This window comes from Vipera berus (genome assembly GCF_964194415.1).
Source record: "Vipera berus genome assembly, chromosome: 2".
In the NCBI taxonomy this organism is placed as follows: domain Eukaryota; kingdom Metazoa; phylum Chordata; class Lepidosauria; order Squamata; family Viperidae; genus Vipera; species Vipera berus.
Window position 1 is genome coordinate 132710809 of NC_138203.1, and position 23292 is coordinate 132734100.

Here is a 23292-nt window from a genome sequence, read left to right on the forward strand (position 1 = left end):
GCACAAAAATCCCTGACTCCGGCATCAGGAATTTTCTTCCCCGGACACGAAATAAATCTTGATTTTTAAAAGCTATGAAAAACACCATTTTTGAGAATGAAATTCAACCCTGAATCTCATTCTGGTGTCGGTTTTTAGATTTGGGGGTGGGAAAAAATTTCACCTCCTGGGCACAAAAATCCCTGACCCCGGCATCAGGAATTATCTTCCCCGGACACCAAAAAAATCTTCATTTTTAAAAACTATGAAAAACACCATTTTGAAGGACGAAATTCAACCGCAAATCTAATTCTGGCATCCGTTTTTACATTTGGGTCAAAAAAAATATTCACCTCCTGGGCACAAAAATCCCTGACCCCGGCATCAGGAATTTTCTTCCCCGCACACCAAAAAAATCTTGATTTTTAAATGCTATGAAAAATGACATTTTTAAGGACAAAAAGCAACCACGAATCTCATTCTGGTGTCCGTTTTTAGATTTGAGTCAGAATTTTTTTTTCACCTCCTGGGCACAAAAATCGGCATAAGGAATTTTATTACCCAGACACCAAAAAAATCTTGATTTTTAAAAGCTATGAAAACACCATTTTTAAGGATGAAATTCAACCCCGAATCTCATTCTGGTGTCCGTTTTTAGATTTGAGTAAAAAAAAAACATTCACCTCCTGGGCACAAAAATCCCTGACTCCAGCATCAGGAATTTTCTTCCCAACAAAATCTTGATTTTTAAAAATTATGATAAACACCATTTTAAAGGACAAAATTCAACCCTGAATCTCATTCGGGTGTCCGTTTTTAGATTTGAGTAAAAAAAAACATTCACCTCCTGGGCACAAAAATCCCTGACTCCAGCATCAGGAATTTTCTTCCCCGCACACCAAAAATATCTTGAATTTAAAATCTATGAAAAACACCATTTTGAAGGACAAAATTCAACCCCGAATCTCATTCTGGTGTCTATTTATAACATTTGGGTGGGAAAAAAAATTCACCTCCTGGGCACAAAAATCCCTGACTCCGGCATCAGGAATTTTCTTCCCAACAAAATCTTGATTTTTAAAAATTATGATAAACACCATTTTAAAGGACAAAATTCAACCCTGAATCTCATTCGGGTGTCCGTTTTTAGATTTGAGTAAAAAAAAACATTCACCTCCTGGGCACAAAAATCCCTGACTCCAGCATCAGGAATTTTCTTCCCCGCACACCAAAAATATCTTGAATTTAAAATCTATGAAAAACACCATTTTGAAGGACAAAATTCAACCCCGAATCTCATTCTGGTGTCTATTTATACATTTGGGTGGAAAAAAAAATTCACCTCCTGGGCACAAAAATCGCCGGGACTTAAAAACCTGGTTGTTTGAATTGTCTGGCCTGAACTGAGGGATTTTAAATTAAATTAAATTTTTGAAATTTGAAATTTGAAATCTGAAATTTGCCTTGCCTTGCCTTGCCTTGCCTTGCCTTGCCTTGCCTTTGGCATCAGGAATTTTCTTCCCCGGACACCAAAAAATTCTTAATTTTTAAAAGCTATGAAAAACACCATTTTTAAGAATGAAATTCAACCCCGAATCTCATTCTAGTGTGCGTTTTTACATTTGGGTGGAAAAAAATTTCACCTCCTGGGCACAAAAATCCCTGACTCCGGCATCAGGAATTTTCTTCCCAACAAAATCTTGATTTTTAAAAATTATGATAAACACCATTTTAAAGGACAAAATTCAACCCTGAATCTCATTCGGCTGTCTGTTTTTACATTTGAGTCAAAAAAAATTTTTCACCTCCTGGGCACAAAAATCCCTGACTCCGGCATCAGGAATTTTCTTCCCCGGACACGAAATAAATCTTGATTTTTAAAAGCTATGAAAAACACCATTTTTGAGAATGAAATTCAACCCTGAATCTCATTCTGGTGTCGGTTTTTAGATTTGGGGGTGGGAAAAAATTTCACCTCCTGGGCACAAAAATCCCTGACTCCGGCATCAGGAATTTTCTTCCCGGGACACCAAAAAATTCTTGATTTTTAAAAGCTATGAAAAACATCATTTTTAAGAATGAAATTCAACCCCGAATCTCATTCTGGTGTGCGTTTTTACATTTGGGTGGAAAATAATTTCACCTCCTGGGCAGAAAAGTCCCTGACTCCGGCATCAGGAATTTTCTTCCCCGGACACCAAAAAATTCTTGATTTTTAAAAGCTATGAAAAACACCATTTTTAAGCACGAAATTCAACCCCGAATCTCATTCCGGCGTCTGTTTATAGATTTGGGTGGGGGAAAAAAATTCACCTCCTGGGCACAAAACTCTCTGACCCCAGCATCAGGAATTTTCTTCCCCGGACACCAAAAAATTCTTGATTTTTAAAAGCTATGAAAAACACCATTTTTAAGCACGAAATTCAACCCCGAATCTCATTCCGGCGTCCGTTTATAGATTTGGGTGGGGAAAAAAATTTCACCTCCTGGGCACAAAAATCCCTGACTCCGGCATCAGGAATTTTCTTCCCCGGACACGAAATAAATCTTGATTTTTAAAAGCTATGAAAAACACCATTTTTGAGAATGAAATTCAACCCTGAATCTCATTCTGGTGTCGGTTTTTAGATTTGGGGGTGGGAAAAAATTTCACCTCCTGGGCACAAAAATCCCTGACCCCGGCATCAGGAATTATCTTCCCCGGACACCAAAAAAATCTTCATTTTTAAAAACTATGAAAAACACCATTTTGAAGGACGAAATTCAACCGCAAATCTAATTCTGGCATCCGTTTTTACATTTGGGTCAAAAAAAATATTCACCTCCTGGGCACAAAAATCCCTGACCCCGGCATCAGGAATTTTCTTCCCCGCAACCAAAAAAATCTTGATTTTTAAATGCTATGAAAAATGACATTTTTAAGGACAAAAAGCAACCACGAATCTCATTCTGGTGTCCGTTTTTAGATTTGAGTCAGAATTTTTTTTTCACCTCCTGGGCACAAAAATCGGCATAAGGAATTTTATTACCCAGACACCAAAAAAATCTTGATTTTTAAAAGCTATGAAAACACCATTTTTAAGGATGAAATTCAACCCCGAATCTCATTCTGGTGTCCGTTTTTAGATTTGAGTAAAAAAAAAACATTCACCTCCTGGGCACAAAAATCCCTGACTCCAGCATCAGGAATTTTCTTCCCAACAAAATCTTGATTTTTAAAAATTATGATAAACACCATTTTAAAGGACAAAATTCAACCCTGAATCTCATTCGGGTGTCCGTTTTTAGATTTGAGTAAAAAAAAACATTCACCTCCTGGGCACAAAAATCCCTGACTCCAGCATCAGGAATTTTCTTCCCCGCACACCAAAAATATCTTGAATTTAAAATCTATGAAAAACACCATTTTGAAGGACAAAATTCAACCCCGAATCTCATTCTGGTGTCTATTTATACATTTGGGTGGAAAAAAAAATTCACCTCCTGGGCACAAAAATCCCTGACTCCGGCATCAGGAATTTTCTTCCCAACAAAATCTTGATTTTTAAAAATTATGATAAACACCATTTTAAAGGACAAAATTCAACCCTGAATCTCATTCGGGTGTCCGTTTTTAGATTTGAGTAAAAAAAAACATTCACCTCCTGGGCACAAAAATCCCTGACTCCAGCATCAGGAATTTTCTTCCCCGCACACCAAAAATATCTTGAATTTAAAATCTATGAAAAACACCATTTTGAAGGACAAAATTCAACCCCGAATCTCATTCTGGTGTCTATTTATACATTTGGGTGGAAAAAAAAATTCACCTCCTGGGCACAAAACTCTCTGACCCCAGCATCAGGAATTTTCTTCCCCGGACACCAAAAAATTCTTGATTTTTAAAAGCTATGAAAAACACCATTTTTAAGCACGAAATTCAACCCCGAATCTCATTCCGGCGTCCGTTTATAGATTTGGGTGGGGAAAAAAATTTCACCTCCTGGGCACAAAAATCCCTGACTCCGGCATCAGGAATTTTCTTCCCCGGACACGAAATAAATCTTGATTTTTAAAAGCTATGAAAAACACCATTTTTGAGAATGAAATTCAACCCTGAATCTCATTCTGGTGTCGGTTTTTAGATTTGGGGGTGGGAAAAAATTTCACCTCCTGGGCACAAAAATCCCTGACCCCGGCATCAGGAATTATCTTCCCCGGACACCAAAAAAATCTTCATTTTTAAAAACTATGAAAAACACCATTTTGAAGGACGAAATTCAACCGCAAATCTAATTCTGGCATCCGTTTTTACATTTGGGTCAAAAAAAATATTCACCTCCTGGGCACAAAAATCCCTGACCCCGGCATCAGGAATTTTCTTCCCCGCACACCAAAAAAATCTTGATTTTTAAATGCTATGAAAAATGACATTTTTAAGGACAAAAAGCAACCACGAATCTCATTCTGGTGTCCGTTTTTAGATTTGAGTCAGAATTTTTTTTTCACCTCCTGGGCACAAAAATCGGCATAAGGAATTTTATTACCCAGACACCAAAAAAATCTTGATTTTTAAAAGCTATGAAAACACCATTTTTAAGGATGAAATTCAACCCCGAATCTCATTCTGGTGTCCGTTTTTAGATTTGAGTAAAAAAAAACATTCACCTCCTGGGCACAAAAATCCCTGACTCCAGCATCAGGAATTTTCTTCCCCGCACACCAAAAATATCTTGAATTTAAAATCTATGAAAAACACCATTTTGAAGGACAAAATTCAACCCCGAATCTCATTCTGGTGTCTATTTATACATTTGGGTGGAAAAAAAAATTCACCTCCTGGGCACAAAACTCTCTGACCCCAGCATCAGGAATTTTCTTCCCCGGACACCAAAAAATTCTTGATTTTTAAAAGCTATGAAAAACACCATTTTTAAGCACGAAATTCAACCCCGAATCTCATTCCGGCGTCCGTTTATAGATTTGGGTGGGGAAAAAAAATTCACCTCCTGGGCACAAAAATCCCTGACTCCGGCATCAGGAATTTTCTTCCCCGGACACGAAATAAATCTTGATTTTTAAAAGCTATGAAAAACACCATTTTTGAGAATGAAATTCAACCCTGAATCTCATTCTGGTGTCGGTTTTTAGATTTGGGGGTGGGAAAAAATTTCACCTCCTGGGCACAAAAATCCCTGACCCCGGCATCAGGAATTATCTTCCCCGGACACCAAAAAAATCTTCATTTTTAAAAACTATGAAAAACACCATTTTGAAGGACGAAATTCAACCGCAAATCTAATTCTGGCATCCGTTTTTACATTTGGGTCAAAAAAAATATTCACCTCCTGGGCACAAAAATCCCTGACCCCGGCATCAGGAATTTTCTTCCCCGCACACCAAAAAAATCTTGATTTTTAAATGCTATGAAAAATGACATTTTTAAGGACAAAAAGCAACCACGAATCTCATTCTGGTGTCCGTTTTTAGATTTGAGTCAGAATTTTTTTTTCACCTCCTGGGCACAAAAATCGGCATAAGGAATTTTATTACCCAGACACCAAAAAAATCTTGATTTTTAAAAGCTATGAAAACACCATTTTTAAGGATGAAATTCAACCCCGAATCTCATTCTGGTGTCCGTTTTTAGATTTGAGTAAAAAAAAAACATTCACCTCCTGGGCACAAAAATCCCTGACTCCAGCATCAGGAATTTTCTTCCCAACAAAATCTTGATTTTTAAAAATTATGATAAACACCATTTTAAAGGACAAAATTCAACCCTGAATCTCATTCGGGTGTCCGTTTTTAGATTTGAGTAAAAAAAAACATTCACCTCCTGGGCACAAAAATCCCTGACTCCAGCATCAGGAATTTTCTTCCCCGCACACCAAAAATATCTTGAATTTAAAATCTATGAAAAACACCATTTTGAAGGACAAAATTCAACCCCGAATCTCATTCTGGTGTCTATTTATACATTTGGGTGGGGAAAAAAATTCACCTCCTGGGCACAAAAATCCCTGACTCCGGCATCAGGAATTTTCTTCCCAACAAAATCTTGATTTTTAAAAATTATGATAAACACCATTTTAAAGGACAAAATTCAACCCTGAATCTCATTCGGGTGTCCGTTTTTAGATTTGAGTAAAAAAAAACATTCACCTCCTGGGCACAAAAATCCCTGACTCCAGCATCAGGAATTTTCTTCCCCGCACACCAAAAATATCTTGAATTTAAAATCTATGAAAAACACCATTTTGAAGGACAAAATTCAACCCCGAATCTCATTCTGGTGTCTATTTATACATTTGGGTGGAAAAAAAAATTCACCTCCTGGGCACAAAAATCGCCGGGACTTAAAAACCTGGTTGTTTGAATTGTCTGGCCTGAACTGAGGGATTTTAAATTAAATTAAATTTTTGAAATTTGAAATTTGAAATCTGAAATTTGCCTTGCCTTGCCTTGCCTTGCCTTGCCTTGCCTTGCCTTTGGCATCAGGAATTTTCTTCCCCGGACACCAAAAAATTCTTAATTTTTAAAAGCTATGAAAAACACCATTTTTAAGAATGAAATTCAACCCCGAATCTCATTCTAGTGTGCGTTTTTACATTTGGGTGGAAAAAAATTTCACCTCCTGGGCACAAAAATCCCTGACTCCGGCATCAGGAATTTTCTTCCCAACAAAATCTTGATTTTTAAAAATTATGATAAACACCATTTTAAAGGACAAAATTCAACCCTGAATCTCATTCGGCTGTCTGTTTTTACATTTGAGTCAAAAAAAATTTTTCACCTCCTGGGCACAAAAATCCCTGACTCCGGCATCAGGAATTTTCTTCCCCGGACACGAAATAAATCTTGATTTTTAAAAGCTATGAAAAACACCATTTTTGAGAATGAAATTCAACCCTGAATCTCATTCTGGTGTCGGTTTTTAGATTTGGGGGTGGGAAAAAATTTCACCTCCTGGGCACAAAAATCCCTGACTCCGGCATCAGGAATTTTCTTCCCGGGACACCAAAAAATTCTTGATTTTTAAAAGCTATGAAAAACATCATTTTTAAGAATGAAATTCAACCCCGAATCTCATTCTGGTGTGCGTTTTTACATTTGGGTGGAAAATAATTTCACCTCCTGGGCAGAAAAGTCCCTGACTCCGGCATCAGGAATTTTCTTCCCCGGACACCAAAAAATTCTTGATTTTTAAAAGCTATGAAAAACACCATTTTTAAGCACGAAATTCAACCCCGAATCTCATTCCGGCGTCTGTTTATAGATTTGGGTGGGGAAAAAAAATTCACCTCCTGGGCACAAAACTCTCTGACCCCAGCATCAGGAATTTTCTTCCCCGGACACCAAAAAATTCTTGATTTTTAAAAGCTATGAAAAACACCATTTTTAAGCACGAAATTCAACCCCGAATCTCATTCCGGCGTCCGTTTATAGATTTGGGTGGGGAAAAAAATTTCACCTCCTGGGCACAAAAATCCCTGACTCCGGCATCAGGAATTTTCTTCCCCGGACACGAAATAAATCTTGATTTTTAAAAGCTATGAAAAACACCATTTTTGAGAATGAAATTCAACCCTGAATCTCATTCTGGTGTCGGTTTTTAGATTTGGGGGTGGGAAAAAATTTCACCTCCTGGGCACAAAAATCCCTGACCCCGGCATCAGGAATTATCTTCCCCGGACACCAAAAAAATCTTCATTTTTAAAAACTATGAAAAACACCATTTTGAAGGACGAAATTCAACCGCAAATCTAATTCTGGCATCCGTTTTTACATTTGGGTCAAAAAAAATATTCACCTCCTGGGCACAAAAATCCCTGACCCCGGCATCAGGAATTTTCTTCCCCGCACACCAAAAAAATCTTGATTTTTAAATGCTATGAAAAATGACATTTTTAAGGACAAAAAGCAACCACGAATCTCATTCTGGTGTCCGTTTTTAGATTTGAGTCAGAATTTTTTTTTCACCTCCTGGGCACAAAAATCGGCATAAGGAATTTTATTACCCAGACACCAAAAAAATCTTGATTTTTAAAAGCTATGAAAACACCATTTTTAAGGATGAAATTCAACCCCGAATCTCATTCTGGTGTCCGTTTTTAGATTTGAGTAAAAAAAAAACATTCACCTCCTGGGCACAAAAATCCCTGACTCCAGCATCAGGAATTTTCTTCCCAACAAAATCTTGATTTTTAAAAATTATGATAAACACCATTTTAAAGGACAAAATTCAACCCTGAATCTCATTCGGGTGTCCGTTTTTAGATTTGAGTAAAAAAAAACATTCACCTCCTGGGCACAAAAATCCCTGACTCCAGCATCAGGAATTTTCTTCCCCGCACACCAAAAATATCTTGAATTTAAAATCTATGAAAAACACCATTTTGAAGGACAAAATTCAACCCCGAATCTCATTCTGGTGTCTATTTATACATTTGGGTGGGAAAAAAAATTCACCTCCTGGGCACAAAAATCCCTGACTCCGGCATCAGGAATTTTCTTCCCAACAAAATCTTGATTTTTAAAAATTATGATAAACACCATTTTAAAGGACAAAATTCAACCCTGAATCTCATTCGGGTGTCCGTTTTTAGATTTGAGTAAAAAAAAACATTCACCTCCTGGGCACAAAAATCCCTGACTCCAGCATCAGGAATTTTCTTCCCCGCACACCAAAAATATCTTGAATTTAAAATCTATGAAAAACACCATTTTGAAGGACAAAATTCAACCCCGAATCTCATTCTGGTGTCTATTTATACATTTGGGTGGAAAAAAAAATTCACCTCCTGGGCACAAAAATCGCCGGGACTTAAAAACCTGGTTGTTTGAATTGTCTGGCCTGAACTGAGGGATTTTAAATTAAATTAAATTTTTGAAATTTGAAATTTGAAATCTGAAATTTGCCTTGCCTTGCCTTGCCTTGCCTTGCCTTGCCTTGCCTTTGGCATCAGGAATTTTCTTCCCCGGACACCAAAAAATTCTTAATTTTTAAAAGCTATGAAAAACACCATTTTTAAGAATGAAATTCAACCCCGAATCTCATTCTAGTGTGCGTTTTTACATTTGGGTGGAAAAAAATTTCACCTCCTGGGCACAAAAATCCCTGACTCCGGCATCAGGAATTTTCTTCCCAACAAAATCTTGATTTTTAAAAATTATGATAAACACCATTTTAAAGGACAAAATTCAACCCTGAATCTCATTCGGCTGTCTGTTTTTACATTTGAGTCAAAAAAAATTTTTCACCTCCTGGGCACAAAAATCCCTGACTCCGGCATCAGGAATTTTCTTCCCCGGACACGAAATAAATCTTGATTTTTAAAAGCTATGAAAAACACCATTTTTGAGAATGAAATTCAACCCTGAATCTCATTCTGGTGTCGGTTTTTAGATTTGGGGGTGGGAAAAAATTTCACCTCCTGGGCACAAAAATCCCTGACTCCGGCATCAGGAATTTTCTTCCCGGGACACCAAAAAATTCTTGATTTTTAAAAGCTATGAAAAACATCATTTTTAAGAATGAAATTCAACCCCGAATCTCATTCTGGTGTGCGTTTTTACATTTGGGTGGAAAATAATTTCACCTCCTGGGCAGAAAAGTCCCTGACTCCGGCATCAGGAATTTTCTTCCCCGGACACCAAAAAATTCTTGATTTTTAAAAGCTATGAAAAACACCATTTTTAAGCACGAAATTCAACCCCGAATCTCATTCCGGCGTCTGTTTATAGATTTGGGTGGGGGAAAAAAATTCACCTCCTGGGCACAAAACTCTCTGACCCCAGCATCAGGAATTTTCTTCCCCGGACACCAAAAAATTCTTGATTTTTAAAAGCTATGAAAAACACCATTTTTAAGCACGAAATTCAACCCCGAATCTCATTCCGGCGTCCGTTTATAGATTTGGGTGGGGAAAAAAATTTCACCTCCTGGGCACAAAAATCCCTGACTCCGGCATCAGGAATTTTCTTCCCCGGACACGAAATAAATCTTGATTTTTAAAAGCTATGAAAAACACCATTTTTGAGAATGAAATTCAACCCTGAATCTCATTCTGGTGTCGGTTTTTAGATTTGGGGGTGGGAAAAAATTTCACCTCCTGGGCACAAAAATCCCTGACCCCGGCATCAGGAATTATCTTCCCCGGACACCAAAAAAATCTTCATTTTTAAAAACTATGAAAAACACCATTTTGAAGGACGAAATTCAACCGCAAATCTAATTCTGGCATCCGTTTTTACATTTGGGTCAAAAAAAATATTCACCTCCTGGGCACAAAAATCCCTGACCCCGGCATCAGGAATTTTCTTCCCCGCACACCAAAAAAATCTTGATTTTTAAATGCTATGAAAAATGACATTTTTAAGGACAAAAAGCAACCACGAATCTCATTCTGGTGTCCGTTTTTAGATTTGAGTCAGAATTTTTTTTTCACCTCCTGGGCACAAAAATCGGCATAAGGAATTTTATTACCCAGACACCAAAAAAATCTTGATTTTTAAAAGCTATGAAAACACCATTTTTAAGGATGAAATTCAACCCCGAATCTCATTCTGGTGTCCGTTTTTAGATTTGAGTAAAAAAAAAACATTCACCTCCTGGGCACAAAAATCCCTGACTCCAGCATCAGGAATTTTCTTCCCAACAAAATCTTGATTTTTAAAAATTATGATAAACACCATTTTAAAGGACAAAATTCAACCCTGAATCTCATTCGGGTGTCCGTTTTTAGATTTGAGTAAAAAAAAAACATTCACCTCCTGGGCACAAAAATCCCTGACTCCAGCATCAGGAATTTTCTTCCCCGCACACCAAAAATATCTTGAATTTAAAATCTATGAAAAACACCATTTTGAAGGACAAAATTCAACCCCGAATCTCATTCTGGTGTCTATTTATACATTTGGGTGGAAAAAAAAATTCACCTCCTGGGCACAAAAATCCCTGACTCCGGCATCAGGAATTTTCTTCCCAACAAAATCTTGATTTTTAAAAATTATGATAAACACCATTTTAAAGGACAAAATTCAACCCTGAATCTCATTCGGGTGTCCGTTTTTAGATTTGAGTAAAAAAAAACATTCACCTCCTGGGCACAAAAATCCCTGACTCCAGCATGAGGAATTTTCTTCCCCGCACACCAAAAAAATCTTGAATTTAAAATCTATGAAAAACACCATTTTGAAGGACAAAATTCAACCCCGAATCTCATTCTGGTGTCTATTTATACATTTGGGTGGAAAAAAAAATTCACCTCCTGGGCACAAAAATCGCCGGGACTTAAAAACCTGGTTGTTTGAATTGTCTGGCCTGAACTGAGGGATTTTAAATTAAATTAAATTTTTGAAATTTGAAATTTGAAATTTGCCTTGCCTTGCCTTGCCTTGCCTTGCCTTGCCTTGCCTTTGGCATCAGGAATTTTCTTCCCCGGACACCAAAAAATTCTTAATTTTTAAAAGCTATGAAAAACACCATTTTTAAGAATGAAATTCAACCCCGAATCTCATTCTAGTGTGCGTTTTTACATTTGGGTGGAAAAAAATTTCACCTCCTGGGCACAAAAATCCCTGACTCCGGCATCAGGAATTTTCTTCCCAACAAAATCTTGATTTTTAAAAATTATGATAAACACCATTTTAAAGGACAAAATTCAACCCTGAATCTCATTCGGCTGTCTGTTTTTACATTTGAGTCAAAAAAAATTTTTCACCTCCTGGGCACAAAAATCCCTGACTCCGGCATCAGGAATTTTCTTCCCCGGACACGAAATAAATCTTGATTTTTAAAAGCTATGAAAAACACCATTTTTGAGAATGAAATTCAACCCTGAATCTCATTCTGGTGTCGGTTTTTAGATTTGGGGGTGGGAAAAAATTTCACCTCCTGGGCACAAAAATCCCTGACTCCGGCATCAGGAATTTTCTTCCCCGGACACCAAAAAATTCTTGATTTTTAAAAGCTATGAAAAACACCATTTTTAAGCACGAAATTCAACCCCGAATCTCATTCCGGCGTCCGTTTATAGATTTGGGTGGGGGAAAAAAATTTCACCTCCTGGGCACAAAAATCCCTGACTCCGGCATCAGGAATTTTCTTCCCCGGACACGAAATAAATCTTGATTTTTAAAAGCTATGAAAAACACCATTTTTGAGAATGAAATTCAACCCTGAATCTCATTCTGGTGTCGGTTTTTAGATTTGGGGGTGGGAAAAAATTTCACCTCCTGGGCACAAAAATCCCTGACCCCGGCATCAGGAATTATCTTCCCCGGACACCAAAAAAATCTTCATTTTTAAAAACTATGAAAAACACCATTTTGAAGGACGAAATTCAACCGCAAATCTAATTCTGGCATCCGTTTTTACATTTGGGTCAAAAAAAATATTCACCTCCTGGGCACAAAAATCCCTGACCCCGGCATCAGGAATTTTCTTCCCCGCACACCAAAAAAATCTTGATTTTTAAATGCTATGAAAAATGACATTTTTAAGGACAAAAAGCAACCACGAATCTCATTCTGGTGTCCGTTTTTAGATTTGAGTCAGAATTTTTTTTTCACCTCCTGGGCACAAAAATCGGCATAAGGAATTTTATTACCCAGACACCAAAAATATCTTGATTTTTAAAAGCTATGAAAACACCATTTTTAAGGATGAAATTCAACCCCGAATCTCATTCTGGTGTCCGTTTTTAGATTTGAGTAAAAAAAAACATTCACCTCCTGGGCACAAAAATCCCTGACTCCAGCATCAGGAATTTTCTTCCCAACAAAATCTTGATTTTTAAAAATTATGATAAACACCATTTTAAAGGACAAAATTCAACCCTGAATCTCATTCGGGTGTCCGTTTTTAGATTTGAGTAAAAAAAAACATTCACCTCCTGGGCACAAAAATCCCTGACTCCAGCATCAGGAATTTTCTTCCCCGCACACCAAAAATATCTTGAATTTAAAATCTATGAAAAACACCATTTTGAAGGACAAAATTCAACCCCGAATCTCATTCTGGTGTCTATTTATACATTTGGGTGGAAAAAAAAATTCACCTCCTGGGCACAAAAATCCCTGACTCCGGCATCAGGAATTTTCTTCCCAACAAAATCTTGATTTTTAAAAATTATGATAAACACCATTTTAAAGGACAAAATTCAACCCTGAATCTCATTCGGGTGTCCGTTTTTACATTTGGGTGGAAAAAAAATTTCACCTCCTGGGCACAAAAATCCCTGACTCCGGCATCAGGAATTTTCTTCCCCGGACACCAAAAAATTCTTAATTTTTAAAAGCTATGAAAAATACCATTTTTAAGAATGAAATTCAACCCCGAATCTCATTCTAGTGTGCGTTTTTACATTTGGGTGGAAAAACATTTCACCTCCTGGGCCCAAAAATCCCTGACTCCGGCATCAGGAATTTTCTTCCCAACAAAATCTTGATTTTTAAAAATTATGATAAACACCATTTTTAAGGAAGAAATTCAACCCCGAATCTCATTCTGGTGTCCGTTTTTACATTTGGGTGGAAAAAAAATTTCACCTCCTGGGCACAAAAATCCCTGACTCCGGCATCAGGAATTTTCTTCCCCGGACACCAAAAAATTCTTAATTTTTAAAAGCTATGAAAAACACCATTTTTAAGAATGAAATTCAACCCCGAATCTCATTCTAGTGTGCATTTTTACATTTGGGTGGAAAAACATTTCACCTCCTGGGCCCAAAAATCCCTGACTCCGGCATCAGGAATTTTCTTCCCAACAAAATCTTGATTTTTAAAAATTATGATAAACACCATTTTTAAGGAAGAAATTCAACCCCGAATCTCATTCTGGTGTCCGTTTTTACATTTGGGTGGAAAAAAAAATTTCACCTCCTGGGCACAAAAATCCCTGACTCCGGCATCAGGAATTTTCTTCCCGGGACACCAAAAAATTCTTGATTTTTAAAAACTATGAAAAACACCATTTTGAAGGACGAAATTCAACCCCAAATCTAATTCTGGCATCTGTTTTTACATTTGGGTCAAAAAAAATATTCACCTCCTGGGCACAAAAATCCCTGACCCTGGCATCAGGAATTTTCTTCCCCGGACACCAAAAAAATCTTGATTTTTAAAAGCTATGAAAAACACCATTTTTAAGCATGAAATTCAACCCCGAATCTCATTCCGGCGTCCGTTTATAGATTTGAGTGGAAAAAAAAATTCACCTTCTGGGCACAAAAATCCCTGACCCTGGCATCAGGAATTTTCTTCCGAACAAAATCTTGATTTTTAAAAATTATGATAAACACGATTTTTAAGGAAGAAATTCAACCCCGAATCTCATTCTGGTGTCCGTTTTTCATTTGGGTGGAAAAAAAAATTTCACCTCCTGGGCACAAAAATCCCTGACTCCGGCATCAGGAATTTTCTTCCCGGGACACCAAAAAATTCTTAATTTTTAAAAGCTATGAAAAACACCATTTTTAAGAATGAAATTCAACCCCGAATCTCATTCTAGTGTGCGTTTTTACATTTGGGTGGAAAAACATTTCACCTCCTGGGCCCAAAAATCCCTGACTCCGGCATCAGGAATTTTCTTCCCAACAAAATCTTGATTTTTAAAAATTATGATAAACACCATTTTTAAGGAAGAAATTCAACCCCGAATCTCATTCTGGTGTCCGTTTTTACATTTGGGTGGAAAAAAAATTTCACCTCCTGGGCACAAAAATCCCTGACTCCGGCATCAGGAATTTTCTTCCCCGGACACCAAAAAATTCTTAATTTTTAAAAGCTATGAAAAACACCATTTTTAAGAATGAAATTCAACCCCGAATCTCATTCTAGTGTGCGTTTTTACATTTGGGTGGAAAAACATTTCACCTCCTGGGCCCAAAAATCCCTGACTCCGGCATCAGGAATTTTCTTCCCAACAAAATCTTGATTTTTAAAAATTATGATAAACACCATTTTTAAGGAAGAAATTCAACCCCGAATCTCATTCTGGTGTCCGTTTTTACATTTGGGTGGAAAAAAAAATTTCACCTCCTGGGCACAAAAATCCCTGACTCCGGCATCAGGAATTTTCTTCCCGGGACACCAAAAAATTCTTGATTTTTAAAAGCTATGAAAAACACCATTTTGAAGGAGGACATTCAACCCCGAATCTCATTCTGGTGCCTATTTATACATTTGGGTGGAAAAAAAATTTCACCTCCAGGGCACAAAAATCGCCGGGACTTAAAAACCTGGTTGTTTGAATTGTCTGGCCTGGACTGAGGGATTTTAAATTAAATTAAATTAAATTGAAGAAATTTATAATTTGAAATTTGAAATTTGAAATTTGAAATTTGAAATTTGAAATTTGAAATTTGAAATTTGAAATTTGAAATTTGAAATTTGAAATTTGAAATTTGAAATTTGAAATTTGAAATTTGAAATTTGAAATTTGAAATTTGAAATTTGAAATTTGAAATTTGAAATTTGAAATTTGAAATTTGAAATTTGAAATTTGAAATTTGAAATTTGAAATTTGAAATTTGAAATTTGAAATTTGAAATTTGAAATTTGAAATTTGAAATTTGAAATTTGAAATTTGAAATTTGAAATTTGAAATTTGAAATTTGCCTTTCCTTGCCTTGCTTTGCCTTGCCTTGCCTTCGGCATCAGGAATTTTCTTCCCCGGACACCAAAAAATTCTTAATTTTTAAAAGCTATGAAAAACACCATTTTTAAGAATGAAATTCAACCCCGAATCTCATTCTAGTGTGCGTTTTTACATTTGGGTGGAAAAAAAATTCACCTCCTGGGCCCAAAAATCCCTGACTCCGGCATCAGGAATTTTCTTCCCAACAAAATCTTGATTTTTAAATATTATGATAAACACCATTTTTAAGGAAGAAATTCAACCCCGAATCTCATTCTGGTGTCCGTTTTTACATTTGGGTGGAAAAAAAAATTCACCTCCTGGGCACAAAAATCCCTGACTCCGGCATCAGGAATTTTCTTCCCCGGACACCAAAAAATTCTTGATTTTTAAAAGCTATGAAAAACATCATTTTTAAGAATGAAATTCAACCCCGAATTTCATTCTGGTGTGCGTTTTTACATTTCGGTGGAAAATAATTTCACCTCCTGGGCACAAAAGTCCCTGACCCCGGCATCAGGAATTTTCTTCCCCGTACACCAAAAAAATCTTGATTTTTAAAAGCTATGAAAAACACCATTTTTAAGCATGAAATTCAACCCCGAATCTCATTCCGGCGTCCGTTTATAGATTTGAGTGGAAAAAAATTTTTCACCTCCTGGGCACAAAAATCCCTGACTCCAGCATCAGGCATTTTCTTCCCAACAAAATCTTGATTTTTAAAAATGATGAAAAACACCATTTTTAAGGACAAAATTCAACCCTGAATCTATTCGGGTGTCTGTTTTTACATTTGAGTCAAAAAAAAAATTTCACCTCCTGGGCCCAAAAATCCCTGACTCCGGCATCAGGAATTATCTTCCCCGGACACCAAAAAAATCTTGATTTTTAAAAACTATGAAAAACACCATTTTGAAGGACGAAATTCAACCCCAAATCTAATTCTGGCATCTGTTTTTACATTTGGGTCAAAAAAAATATTCACCTCCTGGGCACAAAAATCCCTGACCCTGGCATCAGGAATTTTCTTCCCCGGACACCAAAAAAATCTTGATTTTTAAAAGCTATGAAAAACACCATTTTTAAGCATGAAATTCAACCCCGAATCTCATTCCGGCGTCCGTTTATAGATTTGAGTGGAAAAAAAAATTCACCTTCTGGGCACAAAACTCCCTGACCCTGGCATCAGGAATTTTCTTCCGAACAAAATCTTGATTTTTAAAAATTATGATAAACACGATTTTTAAGGAAGAAATTCAACCCCGAATCTCATTCTTGTGTCCGTTTTCCATTTGGGTGGAAAAAAAAATTTCACCTCCTGGGCACAAAAATCCCTGACTCCGGCATCAGGAATTTTCTTCGCGGGACACCAAAAAATTCTTAATTTTTAAAAGCTATGAAAAACACCATTTTTAAGAATGAAATTCAACCCCGAATCTCATTCTAGTGTGCGTTTTTACATTTGGGTGGAAAAACATTTCACCTCCTGGGCCCAAAAATCCCTGACTCCGGCATCAGGAATTTTCTTCCCAACAAAATCTTGATTTTTAAAAATTATGATAAACACCATTTTTAAGGAAGAAATTCAACCCCGAATCTCATTCTGGTGTCCGTTTTTACATTTGGGTGGAAAAAAAAATTTCACCTCCTGGGCACAAAAATCCCTGACTCCGGCATCAGGAATTTTCTTCCCCGGACACCAAAAAATTCTTAATTTTTAAAAGCTATGAAAAACACCATTTTTAAGAATGAAATTCAACCCCGAATCTCATTCTAGTGTGCGTTTTTACATTTGGGTGGAAAAAAATTTCACCTCCTGGGCCCAAAAATCCCTGACTCCGGCATCAGGAATTTTCTTCCCAACAAAATCTTGATTTTTAAAAATTATGATAAACACCATTTTTAAGGAAGAAATTCAACCCCGAATCTCATTCTGGTGTCCGTTTCTACATTTGGGTGGAAAAAAAATTTCACCTCCTGGGCACAAAAATCCCTGACTCCGGCATCAGGAATTTTCTTCCCCGGACACCAAAAAATTCTTGATTTTTAAAAGCTATGAAAAACACCATTTTTAAGAATGAAATTCAACCCCGAATCTCATTCTAGTGTGCGTTTTTACATTTGGGTGGAAAAACATTTCACCTCCTGGGCCCAAAAATCCCTGACTCCGGCATCAGGAATTTTGTTCCCAACAAAATCTTGATTTTTAAAAATTATGATAAACACCATTTTTAAGGAAGAAATTCAACCCCGAATCTCATTCTGGTGTCCGTTTTTACATTTGGGTGGAAAAAAAAATTTCACCTCCTGGGCACAAAAATCCCTGACTCCGGCATCAGGAATTTTCTTCCCGGGACACCAAAAAATTCTTGATTTTTAAAAGCTATGAAAAACACCATTTTGAAGGAGAACATTCAACCCCGAATCTCATTCTGGTGTCTATTTATACATTTGGGTGGAAAAAAAATTTCACCTCCAGGGCACAAAAATCGCCGGGACTTAAAAACCTGGTTGTTTGAATTGTCTGGCCTGGACTGAGGGATTTTAAATTAAATTAAATAAAATTGAAGAAATTTGAAATTTGAAATTTGAAATTTGAAATTTGAAATTTGAAATTTGAAATTTGAAATTTGAAATTTGAAATTTGAAATTTGAAATTTGAAATTTGAAATTTGAAATTTGAAATTTGAAATTTGAAATTTGAAATTTGAAATTTGAAATTTGAAATTTGAAATTTGAAATTTGAAATTTGAAATTTGAAATTTGAAATTTGAAATTTGAAATTTGAAATTTGAAATTTGAAATTTGAAATTTGAAATTTGAAATTTGAAATTTAAAATTTGAAATTTGAAATTTGAAATTTGAAATTTGAAATTTGAAATTTGAAATTTGAAATTTGAAATTTGAAATTTGAAATTTGAAATTTGAAAGTTGCCTTTCCTTGCCTTGCTTTGCCTTGCCTTGCCTTCGGCATCAGGAATTTTCTTCCCCGGACACCAAAAAATTCTTAATTTTTAAAAGCTATGAAAAACACCATTTTTAAGAATGAAATGCAACCCCGAATCTCATTCTAGTGTGCGTTTTTACATTTGGGTGGAAAAGAATTTCACCTCCTGGGCCCAAAAATCCCTGACTCCGGCATCAGGAATTTTCTTCCCAACAAAATCTTGATTTTTAAAAATTATGATAAACACCATTTTTAAGGAAGAAATTCAACCCCGAATCTCATTCTGGTGTCCGTTTTTACATTTGGGTGGAAAAAAAAATTTCACCTCCTGGGCACAAAAATCCCTGACTCCGGCATCAGGAATTTTCTTCCCCGGACACGAAATAAATCTTGATTTTTAAAAGCAATGAAAAACATCATTTTTAAGAATGAAATTCAACCCCGAATCTCATTCTGGTGTGCGTTTTTACATTTGGGTGGAAAATAATTTCACCTCCTGGGCACAAAAGTCCCTGACCCCGGCATCAGGAATTTTCTTCCCCGGACACCAAAAAAATCTTGATTTTTAAAAGCTATGAAAAACACCATTTTTAAGCATGAAATTCAACCCCGAATCTCATTCCGGCCTCCGTTTATAGATTTGAGTGGAAAAAAATTTTTCACCTCCTGGGCACAAAAATCCCTGACTCCGGCATCAGGCATTTTCTTCCCAACAAAATCTTGATTTTTAAAAATGATGAAAAACACCATTTTTAGGACAAAATTCAACCCTGAATCTATTCGGGTGTCTGTTTTTACATTTGAGTCAAAAAAAAAATTTCACCTCCTGGGCCCAAAAATCCCTGACTCCGGCATCAGGAATTATCTTCCCCGGACACCAAAAAAATCTTGATTTTTAAAAACTATGAAAAACACCATTTTGAAGGACGAAATTCAACCCCAAATCTAATTCTGGCATCTGTTTTTACATTTGGGTCAAAAAAAATATTCACCTCCTGGGCACAAAAATCCCTGACCCTGGCATCAGGAATTTTCTTCCCCGGACACCAAAAAAATCTTGATTTTTAAATGCTATGAAAAATGACATTTTTAAGGACAAAAAGCAACCCCGAATCTCATTCAGTTTTTACATTTGAGTCAATAAAAAAATTTCACCTCCTGGGCACAAAAATCCCTGACTCCGGCATCAGGCATTTTCTTCCCAACAAAATCTTGATTTTTAAAAATGATGAAAAACACCATTTTTAAGGACAAAATTCAACCCTGAATCTATTCGGGTGTCTGTTTTTACATTTGAGTCAAAAAAATAATTTCACCTCCTGGGCACAAAAATCCCTGACTCCAGTATCAGGAATTTTCTTCCCCGCACACCAAAAAAATCTTGATTTTTAAATGCTATGAAAAATGACATTTTTAAGGACAAAAAGCAACCCCGAATCTCATTCTGGTGTCCGTTTTTAGATTTGAGTCAGAAATTTTTTTTCACCTCCTGGGCACAAAAATCGGCATAAGGAATTTTCTTACCCAGACACCAAAAAAATCTTGATTTTTAAAAGCTATGAAAACACCATTTTTAAGGATGAAATTCAACCCCGAATCTCATTCTGGTGTCCGTTTTTAGATTTGAGTAAAAAAAAAACATTCACCTCCTGGGCACAAAAATCCCTGACTCCGGCATCAGGAATTTTCTTCCCCGCACACCAAAAAAATCTTGAATTTAAAATCTATGAAAAACACCATTTTGAAGGACGAAATTCAACCCCGAATCTCATTCTGGTGTCTATTTATACATTTGGATGGAAAAAAAATTTCACCTCCTGGGCACAAAAATCACCGGGACCTAAAAACCTGGTTGTTTGAATTGTCTGGCCTGGACTGAGGGATTTTAAATTAAATTAAATAAAATTAAAGAAATTTGAAATTTGAAATTTGAAATTTGGAATTTGAAATTTGAAATTTGAAATTTGTAATTTGAAATTTGAAATTTGAAATTTGAAATTTGAAATTTGAAATTTGAAATTTGAAATTTGAAATTTGAAATTTGAAATTTGAAATTTGAAATTTGAAATTTGAAATTTGAAATTTGAAATTTGAAATTTGAAATTTGCCTTGCCTTGCCTTGCCTTGCTTTGCCTTGCCTTGCCTTGCCTTGCCTTGCCTTGCCTTGCCTTGCCTTGCCTTGCCTTGCCTTGCCTTGCCTTGCCTTGCCTTGCCACACCATTTCATTCTGGTGTGCGTTTTTACATTTCGGTGGAAAATAATTTCACCTCCTGGGCACAAAAGTCCCTGACTCCGGCATCAGGAATTTTCTTCCCCGCACACCAAAAAAATCTTGATTTTTAAATGCTATGAAAAATGACATTTTTAAGGACAAAAAGCAACCACGAATCTCATTCTGGTGTCCGTTTTTAGATTTGAGTCAGAATTTTTTTTTCACCTCCTGGGCACAAAAATCGGCATAAGGAATTTTATTACCCAGACACCAAAAAAATCTTGATTTTTAAAAGCTATGAAAACACCATTTTTAAGGATGAAATTCAACCCCGAATCTCATTCTGGTGTCCGTTTTTAGATTTGAGTAAAAAAAAAACATTCACCTCCTGGGCACAAAAATCCCTGACTCCAGCATCAGGAATTTTCTTCCCAACAAAATCTTGATTTTTAAAAATTATGATAAACACCATTTTAAAGGACAAAATTCAACCCTGAATCTCATTCGGGTGTCCGTTTTTAGATTTGAGTAAAAAAAAACATTCACCTCCTGGGCACAAAAATCCCTGACTCCAGCATCAGGAATTTTCTTCCCCGCACACCAAAAATATCTTGAATTTAAAATCTATGAAAAACACCATTTTGAAGGACAAAATTCAACCCCGAATCTCATTCTGGTGTCTATTTATACATTTGGGTGGGGAAAAAAATTCACCTCCTGGGCACAAAAATCCCTGACTCCGGCATCAGGAATTTTCTTCCCAACAAAATCTTGATTTTTAAAAATTATGATAAACACCATTTTAAAGGACAAAATTCAACCCTGAATCTCATTCGGGTGTCCGTTTTTAGATTTGAGTAAAAAAAAACATTCACCTCCTGGGCACAAAAATCCCTGACTCCAGCATCAGGAATTTTCTTCCCCGCACACCAAAAATATCTTGAATTTAAAATCTATGAAAAACACCATTTTGAAGGACAAAATTCAACCCCGAATCTCATTCTGGTGTCTATTTATACATTTGGGTGGAAAAAAAATTCACCTCCTGGGCACAAAAATCGCCGGGACTTAAAAACCTGGTTGTTTTAATTGTCTGGCCTGAACTGAGGGATTTTAAATTAAATTAAATTTTTGAAATTTGAAATTTGAAATCTGAAATTTGCCTTGCCTTGCCTTGCCTTGCCTTGCCTTGCCTTGCCTTTGGCATCAGGAATTTTCTTCCCCGGACACCAAAAAATTCTTAATTTTTAAAAGCTATGAAAAACACCATTTTTAAGAATGAAATTCAACCCCGAATCTCATTCTAGTGTGCGTTTTTACATTTGGGTGGAAAAAAATTTCACCTCCTGGGCACAAAAATCCCTGACTCCGGCATCAGGAATTTTCTTCCCAACAAAATCTTGATTTTTAAAAATTATGATAAACACCATTTTAAAGGACAAAATTCAACCCTGAATCTCATTCGGCTGTCTGTTTTTACATTTGAGTCAAAAAAAATTTTTCACCTCCTGGGCACAAAAATCCCTGACTCCGGCATCAGGAATTTTCTTCCCCGGACACGAAATAAATCTTGATTTTTAAAAGCTATGAAAAACACCATTTTTGAGAATGAAATTCAACCCTGAATCTCATTCTGGTGTCGGTTTTTAGATTTGGGGGTGGGAAAAAATTTCACCTCCTGGGCACAAAAATCCCTGACTCCGGCATCAGGAATTTTCTTCCCGGGACACCAAAAAATTCTTGATTTTTAAAAGCTATGAAAAACATCATTTTTAAGAATGAAATTCAACCCCGAATCTCATTCTGGTGTGCGTTTTTACATTTGGGTGGAAAATAATTTCACCTCCTGGGCAGAAAAGTCCCTGACTCCGGCATCAGGAATTTTCTTCCCCGGACACCAAAAAATTCTTGATTTTTAAAAGCTATGAAAAACACCATTTTTAAGCACGAAATTCAACCCCGAATCTCATTCCGGCGTCTGTTTATAGATTTGGGTGGGGAAAAAAAATTCACCTCCTGGGCACAAAACTCTCTGACCCCAGCATCAGGAATTTTCTTCCCCGGACACCAAAAAATTCTTGATTTTTAAAAGCTATGAAAAACACCATTTTTAAGCACGAAATTCAACCCCGAATCTCATTCCGGCGTCCGTTTATAGATTTGGGTGGGGAAAAAAATTTCACCTCCTGGGCACAAAAATCCCTGACTCCGGCATCAGGAATTTTCTTCCCCGGACACGAAATAAATCTTGATTTTTAAAAGCTATGAAAAACACCATTTTTGAGAATGAAATTCAACCCTGAATCTCATTCTGGTGTCGGTTTTTAGATTTGGGGGTGGGAAAAAATTTCACCTCCTGGGCACAAAAATCCCTGACCCCGGCATCAGGAATTATCTTCCCCGGACACCAAAAAAATCTTCATTTTTAAAAACTATGAAAAACACCATTTTGAAGGACGAAATTCAACCGCAAATCTAATTCTGGCATCCGTTTTTACATTTGGGTCAAAAAAAATATTCACCTCCTGGGCA